Below are 15,131 nucleotides of genomic sequence, written 5' to 3' on the forward strand. Positions count from 1 at the left end.
ACAAAGAGAACCATCGTGCTTGTGGGAGAAACAGGAGCAGGAAAATCAACTCTGATCAACGCTCTGGTCAACTATGCCATGGGAGTGACGTGGGAGGACAACGTCTGGTTTGAGATTGTAGAGAAAGAAGAGAAGAGGGATCCGTTTGAAAGTCAGACCTCGGACGTGATCGTGTACGAGATCTTTGGTTTTGAAGATAAAACTCTGCCCTACTCTCTGACCATCATCGATACTCCTGGGTACGGAGACACCAAAGGGACTGAGAAAGACAGCATCGTAAGGCAAAGATTATTTGACCTGTTGCGCTTCGACGATGGCGTTTATGAGATCAATGCAATCGGTCTGGTTCTGAAAGCCAGCGACAACCGGCCGACTGACCGCCTGAGGTACGTCTTTGATTCTGTGGTGTCTCTGTTTGGAAAAGACATGGAGAAGAACATCGTCGCCCTCATCACACACTCAGATGGAAAAACTCCCAAAGAGGCTCTGAGAGCTCTAGAAGCAGCGAAAATTAAGTGTGCCTATGAGAAGAACCAGCCGGTCCACTTCCTGCCAGACTGAAGAGAGAAACCAGAACAACAAAGATGTCTTAGAGGTATTGTGGGAAATAACAAGCAGGGGAATGGGAGCATTTACCAACTTCCTTCAAAACTCTTTGCCCAGAAACCTAAAAACCACGGCCAACGTGTTGGAGTCACGCATCAGTCTGACAGCCAGCATCCAGAACCTGCAAGAGCGAGTCGAACTGATAGAACTACAGCAGAAAGAAATCCAACAGTCCAAGGAGGCTCTGGTAAAATACGAACGAGAGAAGGAGAGTAACAAGAACTTCACCGTAGAAGTGGACGAGCCCTACAAAGAGAAAGAACGGATCCGTGGAGGGAGGTGGGCAGTGGTCTTTTATGAAGGAGCAGTCACTTGTAAGGTCTGTGAGGAGAACTGTCACTACCCCGGATGTACCATGGCCTGGTCTCCCAAAGACTGTGAGGTCATGAGGAGAGGCCGATGTACCTCATGTAGAGGGAAATGTCCTGTTTCAAATCATGAGAAAAAAACAGCGATCTATGTCACCAAAACTAAAAAAGTCACAATGACTCTACAGGATATAGAAGAGAAGTATGAAAAGAGCAAAGCAGAGAGTGAGAACACCTCAGACGCTCAGAGATGGAAGGGCGACGGGAGTGAAGTAGACCATGAGAAGGAGTTTCTGGAAGCCCTCCAGAGAGGTAAAAGCACCATTAGAGGCAGAAAAGAGAAGTACGACAGGAGTGAAGAAGAGAGAACGAAGGTTTCCAACCTTCTGGAGGATCTGGAGAGGAGAATGTCAGAGCTTCAGAGAGACAGAGAACAGTGCTTAATAAAGTCTTTTGACCTCATCGTCAAGCTGGAGCAGATGGCTCTGAAGGTGGACTCACTGTCTACTCTGGTCCACTTGGACTTCCTGATCGAGAAGATGAAGGAAAACGGAGAAAATCCAGAGAAAGAGAGGTTCAGAAAGGAGGTGGAGAAACTGGAGGAGATGAGAAGTCGTGTGGACGAAGGAACCAAAGCGGCTCTTCAGTACAAAATAGCAGCAGCCGGGAGGACGGAGACGGGGAAGACTACGTAAACGGACCGGATCACTTAGAGCTGACTAAGGCCTTGTCCACATGGAGACGAAAACGATATATTGCTGTTTCATTTCGGAAAAGTTCTCTGGAGAGACGGGATCGTTTCAGGAAATATCCACGTTAACACTCAACCACTGAAACGACTGTAGTACATATGCCAAGCCTATACGTGGCGCTGTAACGCTGCCACAGAAATGCACCAAAGTAGAAGAAGAATATCACAGAAAACTGACACAAACTTCCTTTAAGCTGGCCTTCTGGTCGTTCTCCACGTTGGATTTAAGAACATACGATGTATGCATTTTGTGGTTGTGTTAAAGGAGCATCAGATTTTGCTGTAAAAGCCATAACAAGCTTAGTAGCTTCTGCAGCACAAACACAACCATGTAGTCCGCTATTATTGTTTTGGCCAAACCTGCGCAGGCGCCTTAAGGGAGCTACACTGTGTGTGATGTAATCGTTTCAAGGAAGATGCGGATAGCCATCCACACGGAGACGAAACGGTAGTCATTTACGGATTTATGCACTCTGGGACCCGTTTTCAAAAAGCATTGTTTACAGTCACCCACCCCAGTCATCCGTGTGGATGAAATGCCGATACGACAAAAAACTTTTACGTATATGCCCGAATTCGTCTCCATGTGAACGGGGCATAAGCAGAAGTAGGGATGCACCATGTTGAATTTTTGTCAATATCCAATACGTTGATATTTACAAACTCATCTTGGTTGAAGCCAAATATAGACACGCCTTTATGAAGGTAACGAACACCTGTGTCTGCCAGAGAGGCGGAGCCAATCAGATTTTAGGAAACGGACATTTTTTTGTCCTTAGGACTTCGAGTGTGAGGGTTTTTTTTTTTTTTAATCGGACACTGGAGGAAAAATAATGATGCATCAAAACCAAGATGCTGCCAATCAGTGACCCACCCAAGGCCCTGACTATAGTCACATACTGTATTTTATGGAAATTATTTTTACAGCAGAGTTGTGGAAACATACTGGCCTTTAAAGGGTTAAAATCCCCAAAATATCATGAATATTTGTTGTTTATATTTCAGGCTGAAGCAGTTCTAAAAGAATGACTCATTTAAAGTGGAAAAAAATTAATACATATTATTTTTACAGATGGAATTTTTGTCCTTGAATCTTTGTGGTTAAATTAATCATGTAGTAGATCAGACACTGTGGATATTGTATGTTACGTGTTAATTACTTTTTTTAAGAATGCAATTGTTGTAAAATATGCATCATTTAAACTTGAAATCATATCCTGTGAATTTTTCTGAATGAATAAAATGGACATTAATGAAATCAGCTCACAGAGTGTTGGCTGGTCCTTTAGCATTCGCTAGGATTAGACTGTGGACGGTTCTGGACTGGTCTCATGTACGGTTTAACTACTGTCTACATGGGATTATTAACTCTCCTAACATTAGGGATATACACTATATTGCCAAAAGTATTCACTCACCTGCCTTGACTCGCATGTGAACTTAAGTGACATCCCATTCTTAATCCATAGGGCAGGGGTCATCAAGTACATTTCCACAAGGGCCAGATTTAGTCGTGACAGAGACTCTGGGGGCCGGACTTTCCTATAAACAAAACTCAAATAAATATTTCGACCTAATTAACAAATTTTTGCACTGGTGTTTGTATTTTCTTCCAACCCCGGAGAATCGAATTGTTATTTAACACCAGTATTAACTCATCTTTGACGCTTTTTAACCCCTTTTCACAACTTCATCTGGCCATTTCTGCAACATTTTTTTGCCACTATTAACCAATTTTGAAAATCTTTGCCACTTTTAAACCAAGTTTTGCAACTTTTCGCTCATTTTGCCACTCTTTATCTCCTCTTAGCCACTTTACTGCCAATTATTGCCTCTGTGTGCCACTCTAACCCCTTTTCACTACTTTGCCAGGATATTTTTGCAATATTTTGCCACCTTTAACATATTTTTAATACTTTTTTGGCCCTTTTTGCTTCTCTAACCTGATCTTTCCATTATTTTATCTCTTTTTACCCCTTTCCCTTCATGTTTATCCCCTTTGTGCCACTCTTTTAACAATTTTTCCACCTTTTCTCTAATTTTCCTCTTTTTAAGCCATTTTTATTACTTTTCACCATTTTTACCACTCTTAAACCATTTTCAGACTCTTTTCATTTTCACCACTTTTCCTGCCATTTTTTGTCCCTTTGTGCCGCTCTCTAACCCCTTTCCCCCAATTTATCTGGATATTTTTGCAACATTTCCACCATTCTTCACCCAGTCTTTGAAATATTAACTTATAATTGTTGACAAGTTTTTTTTTGTAAAAACAGATCAAATGTTAAATTTTTCTCAAACTTTTTCTTCTTTTGCATCTTCTTTTCCTCCTTTTCTGAATCTAATGATCTTCTGGGGGCCTGACAGGAAGCTTTGGGGGGCCTGGTGTGGCCCTCGGGTCGCCAGTTGATGATCAGTGCCATAGGGTTTAATATGACGTCGGTCCACCCTTTGCAGCTATAACAGCTTCAACTCTTCTGGGAAGGCTTTCCACAAGGTTTAGGAGTGTGTTTTTGGGAATTTTTGACCATTCTTCCAGAAGTGCATTTGTGAGGTCACACACTGATGTTGGACCAGAAGGCCTGGCTCTCAGGCCAGTCAAGTTCATCCACACCAAACTCTCTCATCCATGTCTTTATGGACCTTGCTTTGTGCAAGCTTTCTGGGGCCCAGACAACCAGGGGGTCCATGGAGGCCAGCAAACCCATGGCCCATTATAAAGTGAAGCTGTGATAACTGTATTTGATTTTTAACCTGAATAATAGCCACTCTACAAAACATGAACTAATGTATTTATGCAGCAGTACAATATAACCTTTTTCATCATGTAAACCCCTTTCTATGAAAACAAGATGACCTTTTTAGAAAAGTGGAAAAATGGGTTTAAAGTTGCAAAAAATGTTCAAAAATGGGCAAAACGTGGCTAAAGTAAGCAAAAAGTTGCAATAAGATGTTTCAGAAATGGGCAGAGAGGCGTAAAGTGATTTAAAAAGTGGCAGACGTGGAGGGCAAAAATGGGATAAAATTGGTGAAACGATGTGTCAATAATGGATGAAAAATGGGTGAAAAAATACCACAAATAAAACATTCCAACAACAATTTACTTTAATTCTTCAGCCCCTGCACACCCTTCAGCCCAGGCCTATGATTATTGGTCTGTATATGTGTCATCATCATCATCATATTGTTATTATTATTATTTTTTTTTTATTATTATTATTATTATTATTATTATTATCATCAGAACTACAAAAAGCCTCTTGGATCCAAGCCAAAATCCAATCAGGAAGTTTACCAGTTTCATCTCTACTTCAGAATAAGACTTTTCTGATGGTGCAAAATGACTTTAACCCCTTAAAGCCTGTTGTATTATATTTTAAACATACTTTTATGATACTTATATCTAATCAACATGATCAAAAAATTACTAAAACAAATTCTAAATACAATCCAATAAATGATAAAAATGCCCTCAAGTGGGTTATCAGTTACCAAAAACACCTAATATATCAAATGAGATACAAAAATATAAATGATAAATTTTATGGAAATTTGGATTTTTGAATTTCAGTAGAAAGTGAAATAAACATTTCAGTTCCAAAAAATGAGAATTTTCTGGCTATAATTTGTGTTTTCAGGCTTCAATGGGTTAACATGTTATGAATAAAAATATTCTGTGATCTTCTCCTCAAAAGTTTCTCACTGAGCATGCTCACATGCCATCATGATAGCGCCCCCTAGTGGCAACAGGAAGGGATGCAAATGTGAATATCTTCATTCCTTTATTCTGCTTACCCCATTGAGTTCTGATGTTAAAAAAAGGCCTCAATAATCGGCCACAAAACAAACGTGTTTCACTGACGGGTGTCTCTCCAGCAATGGCGAGCATTTTAACATTTCACCAATCTGACAGGAAGTATGTTCAACTCCCATATCAAACATCTGATTTCCTTCAAATTCCACATGTAGGATCAAAGTCTACCCCTCTACATATTCAAAGGTTGATTTCATTGTTTTGATGTAGGACCCCTACTGGCAACAGGAACTGACACAACTGGCCATTTTTTTCATTGGTGAGCAAGTCGTTATCTCGCTGTTTCACAGGAGGTCACTGTAACTCTTATGTGAAACTTCTGATTTGCATGAAATTTTAGATGTTTAGAGTCTGGGCGCCTCTGCATATTTTAATGTCTATTTAAAAGTGCTTACATGTTTATGTATCTGGTATGATAACTAGATCAAAATGCAATTTCAGCTGAAATTGCGTGGGGATGCTGAGAGCTGAATTGTGGAACAACAGCTGAAAATAGCCATAAAGCACAAAAACAGCTGAAAATAGCATAAAAATAGCTGAAAATGGCATCCATTAGCTAAAAAATGATAAAAAAAATAGCTGAAATTAGCATAAGAATAGCTGAAAGTAGACTAAAATAGCTGAAAGTAGCCTACAAAAAAGCTGAAAATAGCATAAGAATAGCTAAAAGTAGCCTTAAAAAGCAAAAAAATAGCAAAATAAAATAGCATAAAATAGCTGATAAAGCATACACTAGCTGGAAAAACATAAAAATAGCTGGAAGTACCCTAAAAATAGCTGAATCTACCATAAGAATAGCTCAGAGAAGCCTAAAATAGCTAAGAGTAGCCTAATAAAGCTAGAAATAGCATAAAATAGCTGAAAAAGAAAAAACAAACTGAAAATAGCATAACAATAGCTAAAAAAGGATAAAAATAGCTGATAGCAGCCTAAAATAGCCAAAAGTAGCCTAAAAAAAAGCTGAAAATAGTATAAAATAGCTGATAAAGCATAATTGAGCTGAAAAAATATAACAATAGCTGAAAGTACCCAAAAAATAGCTGAATATAGCATAAGAATAGCTCAAAGTAGCCTAAAAATAGCTAAGAGTAGCCTAATAAAGCTGAAAACAGCCTAAAAATAGCTCAAAGTAGCCCAAAAAAGCTGAAAATAGCATGACAATGGCTGAAAAGACAAAAATAGCTTAAAATAGCATGAAAATAGTTGAAAGTAGTAGATAAATAGCTGAGCATAGCATAACAATAGCTCTAAATAGCATCAAAGCTGAAGAGCGCAGTAGCTTATTTGTGAAAAATGTAAAGATTTACAGATAAGCACATTGTTCTATTATAATGTGAAGATCAGAGCTTTAAAATTGCTTGATTAAAGCCACATGTATGATATACTTAAGGAGAATGTTAAAGCATGTCTTTGTGTTTGTATATGTGTGTAGGACTCCAAGATTGCTATGGTAACGAATGCCTGTATGACATCACAGCTGAGATCTAAGCTAATCAGTCACACCTGTTGGGTTACGTTAAAGTGAGCTCAGAAAACAGGGTTGAGAGGTCAGAACATGCACTCAAACAACGTCAATTTAAAATTTAGTTGTGAAAGCTACCAGAAAACCAAAGGTATCATGACAATCAACAGAAGTTGCTAATCGCAGTGATATGTTTTTTATGTCTGGGAAGTGAAGTGAAAAGTCACGCTTCAAGAGCGAGTTAAAAAAATGGTTTAGAAAACTTCCACTCACGAATCTTTGTTCAACAATTGTATTGCCACAGGTGGACAGCTGTAGGGATGTCGGTCATGCTTTGAAGCTCATTATGATGATGTGATGAAAAGAAATCTGTAAAAGATATCAATAATGTGAATGAGTCTTCCTATATGTGGAAGTGAGATGAAGTTATAAGCCTTAGAAGTTGAAGGAGTTTTAGAGGATCTAAAGAGCTGGCCCATCTGAAATAATGTTATTTTAGTCTAAGAAAAAGCAAAATAGTTTAAAAAAAAGTATAAATAGTATAAAAACGTATTATAAGTAGCTGAAAAGATCACAGAAAGTGAAGAGTATGCTAGAATAGTGAAAATAGCACAAGGAGTGCCAAAGATATGAGGAGTTGACAAAAGTGAAATTTTCAGAAAAGCCCCATTCATTTGAATGGGAAAAATTTTGCAGAAAAAGTAAAATATTTTTAAAATTCTAAAAGTTACACGTGAGGAAAGTCATAGCCATCATGTCCTAAAAGAGCTGAATAGAATGATATTTGAATGATGAGTATAGCTCAAAGAGTGCGGGAGGAGATACGAGGCAAAAAAAAAACATACGGAAAAACAAAATGGCCGACGCGAATATAAATAGTGTGGACGCTTACTCAGCATCCCCACTAAATAGCAGTTCCAGGAGTGTCGACATGCTTTCTGTGCTCTGCTGCAGCACACAGCCCTAGTTTTGATTGCAGCTGTAGATTATATTATCTAAAATTGTTCTAATTGATTAAATGAATAAAAATCAGATTATGGACCTCTGCACACTGTAGATGTATGCTTGTAAAACAGGAAGTGTTTTGTACCAGAAAGAAAACTGTAATAATAATGTTCAGTAATGACTTTTGATGTCCTCACTCATTCATAGGACAAATCCATCCAGATTTGACCACACCCCCAAACATCTGATTGGTTCAGGATCTCCTACTGTCTACCAGCTGACTACGAAGAAAGAGAACATCGGAACCCTTAGAAGAATTACTCTTGGTGAAAAAGACCCAAAGAAGGAAACCAAAACCATCTTATTGGTGGGTGAGACAAAAACAGGAAAGTCAACTCTGATCAATACTCTGGTCAACTACGCCATGGGAGTGGAGTGGGAGGACAACGTCTGGTTCAATATCGTAGAGAAGGACGGGGAAGACAGTGAATCAAGAACTAAGACCTCCGATGTAATCGTATATGAGATCTTTGGTTTTGAAGATAATCCTCTGCCCTACTCTCTGACCATCATCGACACCCCTGGATATGGAGACACCACAGGGGCTGAGCAAGACCACCTGATCAGTCAAAGACTGTTGGACCTGTTCCGCTCAGAGGACGGAGTTCATGAGATTAATGTGGTCGGTCTGGTTCTGAAGGCCACAGAAAACCGCCTGAATGACCAGCTGAGGTACATCCTGGATTCAGTGGTGTCTCTGTTTGGAAAAGACATGGAGAACAAGATCGTTGCCCTCCTCACACACTCATCTGGTGTGACGCCCGAAAACGCTCTTACAGCTCTCAAGGCTGCCAACATCAGGTGTGCAAAAGACGCCGACAAACAACCGGTGCACTTCCTGTTCAATAACCGTCAGCAAGAAGACCGAATGGAGGACAGAGAAGTCCTCATGAAGTTCAATGAGATTACAACAACAGAATGGAGCAAGTTCTTTGAGTTTCTGAAGCAAACTGAACCCCAGAAGCTGGAGACAACGGTGGCTGTCCTGAAGGAACGCATCAGACTTGAAGCCAGCATCCAGAACCTGCAAGAGCGAGTCGAGCTGATTGAGCTACAACACAAAGAAATCCAACAGACGCAGGAAATGCTGAAGAAACACGAAGAAGAGATGAAGAGCAACGAGAACTTCACCGTAGAAGTGGACGAGCCCTACAAAGAGAAAGAACCAATCCGTGGTGGGAAGTGGTTTCTGGTATTTTATGAAGGAGCAGTCTCCTGTAAGGTCTGTGAGGAGAACTGTCACCACCCTGGATGCACCATGGCCTGGTCTCCCAGAGACTGTGAGGTCATGAAAAAAGGCCGATGTACTTCCTGCACAGGGAAATGTCCTGTGGCTCATCATGTCAAAGAGGAGAAGATCTACGTGACCAAGACCAGAAAAGTTCAGAAGACCCTTCAGGACGTGAAAGAGAAGTATGAAAAGAGCAAAGCAGACTGTGAGAAGATTTCCAGCCTTCTGGGGGATCTGGAGAAGCAAAAGCAAGAGATTCAGAGAGACAAGGATCAGTGGTTGGAGGAGTCTTTTGAGCATGTGGTCAAACTGGAGCAGATCGCTCTGAATGTGGATTCACTGTGCACTCATGTCCACTTGGACTTCCTGATCGAGAAGATGAAGGAGAAAGGAGAAGAAGAGAAGGTCCAGAAACTGGAGGGGATGAAGAGTCGAGTAGATGAAGGAACAAGAGCAGGCGTGAAGTTCATGTATGGAGTCTTCAAATCAAGTGTCAAACATAATTACAAAAAGATAAGCCATGATCTGAGCGAGCACTCGGCATCAGTGAGATCCACTTTTTACGATAAGATTGGCAAATAGTTGATCACAAATATTCTCAGAAATTCTGTAGTTAATCACCATTAATCTCAGAAAGTCTGTAGTTTATCATAATTAATCTCAGAAATTCTGTGGTTAACCAGCATTAATCTCAGAAATTCTGTGGTTAATCACCATTAATCTGAGAAATTCTCTAGTTAATTATGATTAATCTCATAAATTCTGTCATTGATTGCAATTGATATAAGAAATTCTGTCACTGATTAGAATTAATCTCAGAAATTCTGTAGTTAATCACCATTAATCTCAGAAAGTCTGTGGTTTATCATAATTAATCTCAGAAATTCTGTGGTTAATCACCATTAATCTAGGAAATTCTGTGGTTAACCAGCATTAATCTCAGAAATTCTGTAGTTAATCACCATTAATCTAGGAAATTCTGTGGTTAACCAGCATTAATCTCAGAAATTCTGTGGTTAACCAGCATTAATCTCAGAAATTCTGTAGTTAATTATCATTAATCTAGGAAATTCTGTGGTTAATCACCATTAATCTAGGAAATTCTGTAGTTGATCATAATTAATCTCAGAAATTCTGTGGTTAATCATCATTAATCTAGGAAGAAATGGTCTCTCATTCACAAAGAACTGTTTAGCTGTCTGCCGAACTAAACTGGAACGTTTAGGGAGGGCAGAATACTGTCAATGATTGCAATTAATCTCAGAAATTCTGTTGTTGATTGTGATTAATCTTAGTTATTCTGTTGTTAATCACAATTAATCTCAGAAATTTAGTGGTAAATCACCAGTCATCTCAGAAATTCTAATGTTAATCATGAATAATCTGAGATAGTCTGTAGTTAATTGTGATTAATCTCAGAGGGTTTCAAGTGAATCATGATCAGTCTCATGAATTCTGTCACTGATTGCAATTAATCTCAGAAATTCTGTAGTTGATTGTGATTAATCTTAGAAAGTCTGTGGTTAATCACTATTAATCTCAGAAATTCTGTGGATAATCACAATTTATCTCTAAAATTCTTAGTAAATCACCATTAATCTCAGAAATTCTTTAGTAAATCATGATTAATGTCAGAAATTCTCCAGTTAATCACAAATAATCTCAAAATTTCAGTTTTCTATCACAATAAATCTCAGAAATTCTGTGGTTAATCACCATTAATCTGAGAAATTCTCTAGTTAATTATGATTAATCTCATAAATTCTGTCATTGATTGCAATTGATATAAGAAATTCTGTCATTGATTAGAATTAATTTCAGAAATTCTTCAGTTACTCTTGATTTATCACAGAAATTCTGTGGTTGATTATGATTAATCTCAGATATTCTGTAGTTAATCATAATTATTTCAAAAATTCTCTAGCTGATTATGATTAATCTCATAAATTCTGTCTTTGATTGCAATTCATTTCAGAAATTCTTTAGTTAATCTTGATTTATCACAGAATTTCTGTGGTTGATTGTGATTCATCTAAAACTTTCTTCAGTCAGTCATGATTAATCCCAGAAATTCTGTAGTTAACCAAGTTAATCGCAGAATTTCTATTGATGGTTGCGTTCAATCTGAGAATTTCTGTCATTGTTTCGATTTATCTTGAAATTTCTGTGGTTGCCACACTTAATCTCGACATTTCTGTAGTTAATCATGATTAATCTCAAAATTTCTATAGTTGGTCATAATTAATCTTAGAGTTTGTGAATTTAAGCAAGAATGATCTCAAAATTTCTGTGGCTGATCATAGTAAGCCTCAGAAATGTCTTTGGTTAAACAAGATTAATATCAAATTTTTTTTTAGTTGATCAGGAATAGTCTCAAAATTTCAATGATTGATCGCAATTAAGCTCAAAATTTATGCTGTTGATCACGATTGCTGTTGATCTCAAACATTTCTATTTTTAATTGCAATTATATAGTTGATTATGATTAATCTTAGAACTTCTCTGGTTTATTACAATTAATCTCAGACATTTCTGTAATAGATCATGATAATTCTTGCTATTTCTGTGGTTGGTCAGGATTATCCTCAAAATTTCTGTTGCTTATCATGGCAAATCTCAGAATTTATGCAGCTGATTGAGATTAATTGCACCCTTTATTTCATTGTAAAATTTCTCTACATTGCATTTAGAACTGTTTTTGGTCATTTTAGATTTTTCTACCCTCTTTGATGGGAGAATGAACTTCATGTTTGGGTTCAGACCTACACTTAGAGGTAGACTGGTGGAAAAAGAGAACTTGCTATGGACTGAAAATGAAATGAGATCATTGAAAAGGTTCAGATGTCTCCTGTCTGGTCATCTGTGAGTTTTAAAGGTAAATGAGACGTTCAGGAGCAGTGGAGAATTTATTTTACATCACTGAGACTGCGGAGAGACGCTGACATGGATTAACCAAAGTGTGTTGAAGGGACAGTAAAGCATGGGATTAATAGGGATTAGAAAATGATTATTGCACTAATTGTGGATAGATGTTAATCAAGATTAATACGATTAATCTTGACGGCCCTAGTTTGAGTAAATGAAATTCTTTGTTTTGTAGCATTGATCAGAGTGGTTACTGTTCAGGTTAGATATTAACATGGTAATCACAGATTAACTTTATAATGGATCACGGTTTTGCTGACCTCCAGGAGCCCCAGAAAGCCCTCCCCTTTCCCCCCTTATGGACGGCCCTGTGCTCACCTACTAATGTGCGCACTATACTTTAGTCCACATATTTCAGATCCTCGCCTTATATGGACATTTAATTTCACGTTTTAATCTGTTTTTGATTTCTGTGATAAAATAATTTGTAAGACTTGATGTAAGGTACTTTGGTGTTTTAAAGTTCTATGAATAAATAATTTAGATTTTTAAAACAAAAAAATGTTTTTCATGTAAGCAGTTACAGGATGAACGTTGGATTGTGGATTAATGTGGATTAATTCTTCTTAAAGAATAATTATTATCAGTCTGTCATTCCAATAAAGTTTATTACTAAACATGAAATCAGATCCAGACTGAGCTGGTTTTCTGTAAATCAATAATAAAATGTTCAAATCATTGACTTCTGTTTTTATTTACAGTTTACACAGCGCTCCAACTTTTTTGGTATTTAGGTTGTACTTCTGTGGTGTTGTGGTGAATCATAGATCTATGTGAACAGATCATATCTACATCCATAGATCCTCCTCTCTTCACTGATGAGTCTGCAGCTGAATCTGTCTCCTCCTTTTTTGGAGGATGCGGTCAAACCGCCCCGTCAAGTTCAGGGCGGTTACTGTGTGTTGTTACGTGTTCAATCTTCCCACCTCAGCTCAGCCAATCATGAGTGAGTATCAGCACAGAGTCATTGAGACTGAGAGGAGACACAGAGCAACATGGCAGGAGAGAGTGGGAAAGCGGCGAAGAAGGGAGCCAAGTAGGCGGTGCCCAAGGCCACCAAGAGCGGGAGGAAGAGGAGGCATCGCAGGAGGGAGAGCTACGGCATCTACGTGTACAAGGTGCTAAAGCAGGTCCACCCTGACACGGGGATCTCCTCCAAGGCCATGAGCGTCATGAACTTGTTCATCGGCAACATCTTTGAGCGCATCGCCGGGGAGGCGTCCCGTCTGGCTCACCACAACAAGCGCTGCACCATCAGCTCCAGGGAGATCCAGACCGCCGTCCGCCTGCTGCTGCCTGGGGAGCTGGCCAAGCACGCCGTGAACTGGCCGTCACTAAGTACACCAGCTCCAAGTAAACCGGGCCATAACCAACCACAACCCAACCGTCCTTTTCAGGACCACGACCCCTCACTGAGAACGCCCACATCCTTCCTAGAACCGACCATGTGATAACGTCTTTAAACATTAAAAAAAAAATCCACACTTAAAGACCAGAACCAGGATTATTTGGGGCCCAGATTTAACTAAATGATGACCCCAAAGTCACACACCACTCTGCTTCTGCTGTCACGTCAACATCCTATCAGATCAGACACTGCTGACCACATGTAGACCTACATTAGTGCAGGGCCGGTTTTACTGATCAGAGGCCCCAGGCAAAAACCAGTATGTGGCCCTTCTCCAGTCAGCTTATTGATCCATTTTACCACACAGTACTCCACCAACTCATAGTTCCAGTCGGTCTAGGGGTCCTCCACAGGGACTTTGTAGGACCATGAAAATCTATTTCAATGCTATTTTATTACCTCCGCCGAGGAGGTGAAGTGATCTGTGTGGTTTGTTAGTTAGTCCGTTTGTTTGTTTGTTAGCAACTTAACTCAAAAATTTATGGACTGATTTTCATGAAATCTTCAAGAAATGTCAGAAATGGCATAAGGAAGAACTGATTCGATTTTGGGAGTGATCTGGATCACCGTCTGGATCCAGGAATGTTTTTAAAAGATTCTGTACTATTGGGAGATGGGGCTAATGGTGGAGGTCTGCGATCGCCGAGTGCTTTTCTAGTTCAGTGATAGTTCCTTATTTACATTCAAAGTACTTGAATAAATCATTGCAAGTCATTTAGAACTATCCATCCATACGAGTTAAAAACTGACAGATCAGTTGCAGAAGCTGCCCATTTTAAATGAGCTTTGGTCCAGAGAAGACGGCGCTGTTATCCTGTTCACATATGGCTTCTTCTTATCCAGCTCTAACTGTCATTGGTGGATGGCACGGCCAACTGTGTCGACAGACAATGACTTCTGGAACGTTCCTGTGCCCATGCAGTGATTTTAGTTCAGAATCATGCCTGTTTCCAATGCCTTTTATTAGTACCACTTACTTTTCCAGCCTTTTTTGCCCCGTCCATACTTTTTTGAGATGTGTTGCTGCCATCAAATTCAAAATGAGCCATTTTTTTTTGTCATGAAATATTAAAATGTCCCAGTTTTAACATCTGATATGTAGTTTATGTTGTCTGATGAGATTTGAATATCACTGACTTCTGTATGTAATGACATTTCTTTTACAGCATCCCAACTTTTTTGGAACTTTGGTTGTATAATAATGACACTGCAATAGAAAAAAAATGTTCTGTGTTTGGTTGAATGGTTTGAAAAGTTACTTTAGCATCAGTTTGAGGGACTCTCAAAGGATTGTGGGATATACAGTTGCTTTATCCTCAGTATAAATCCCGGGTGTCAAACTCAAGGCCTGGGGGCCAAATCCGGCCCATGGTGCAGTTATACCAGGCCCACCAGATCATTTATTTCTATTAGAACTGTCCCACCAATATGAGGTCTGCAGATTTCCTCCAGTATAAAAATATAAACTTTACTTTGATGATTTATAACGTCCTTGCTGAGTCATAAAAATTAGAAAAAGTAAACAGCAAAAATAATTTGAAAAAAGGCAGGAACGTAGGGAAGAAATTTATGTTTTCTCTATATTTTCAATTTTGCATCTCACAGTTATGACTAAAAGTTATGG

General features: G+C 38.9%; 1 pseudogene; it reads left to right on the top strand.

Annotated features, from left to right (window-relative positions):
• The first annotated feature begins 13,094 nt into the window (after window positions 1-13,094).
• On the top strand, window positions 13,095-13,456 carry LOC121519120 (annotated as a pseudogene).
• The last annotated feature ends 1,675 nt before the right edge of the window (window positions 13,457-15,131 follow it).

Source organism: Cheilinus undulatus, linkage group 12 (genome assembly GCF_018320785.1).
Source record: "Cheilinus undulatus linkage group 12, ASM1832078v1, whole genome shotgun sequence".
Lineage (NCBI taxonomy): Eukaryota > Metazoa > Chordata > Actinopteri > Labriformes > Labridae > Cheilinus > Cheilinus undulatus.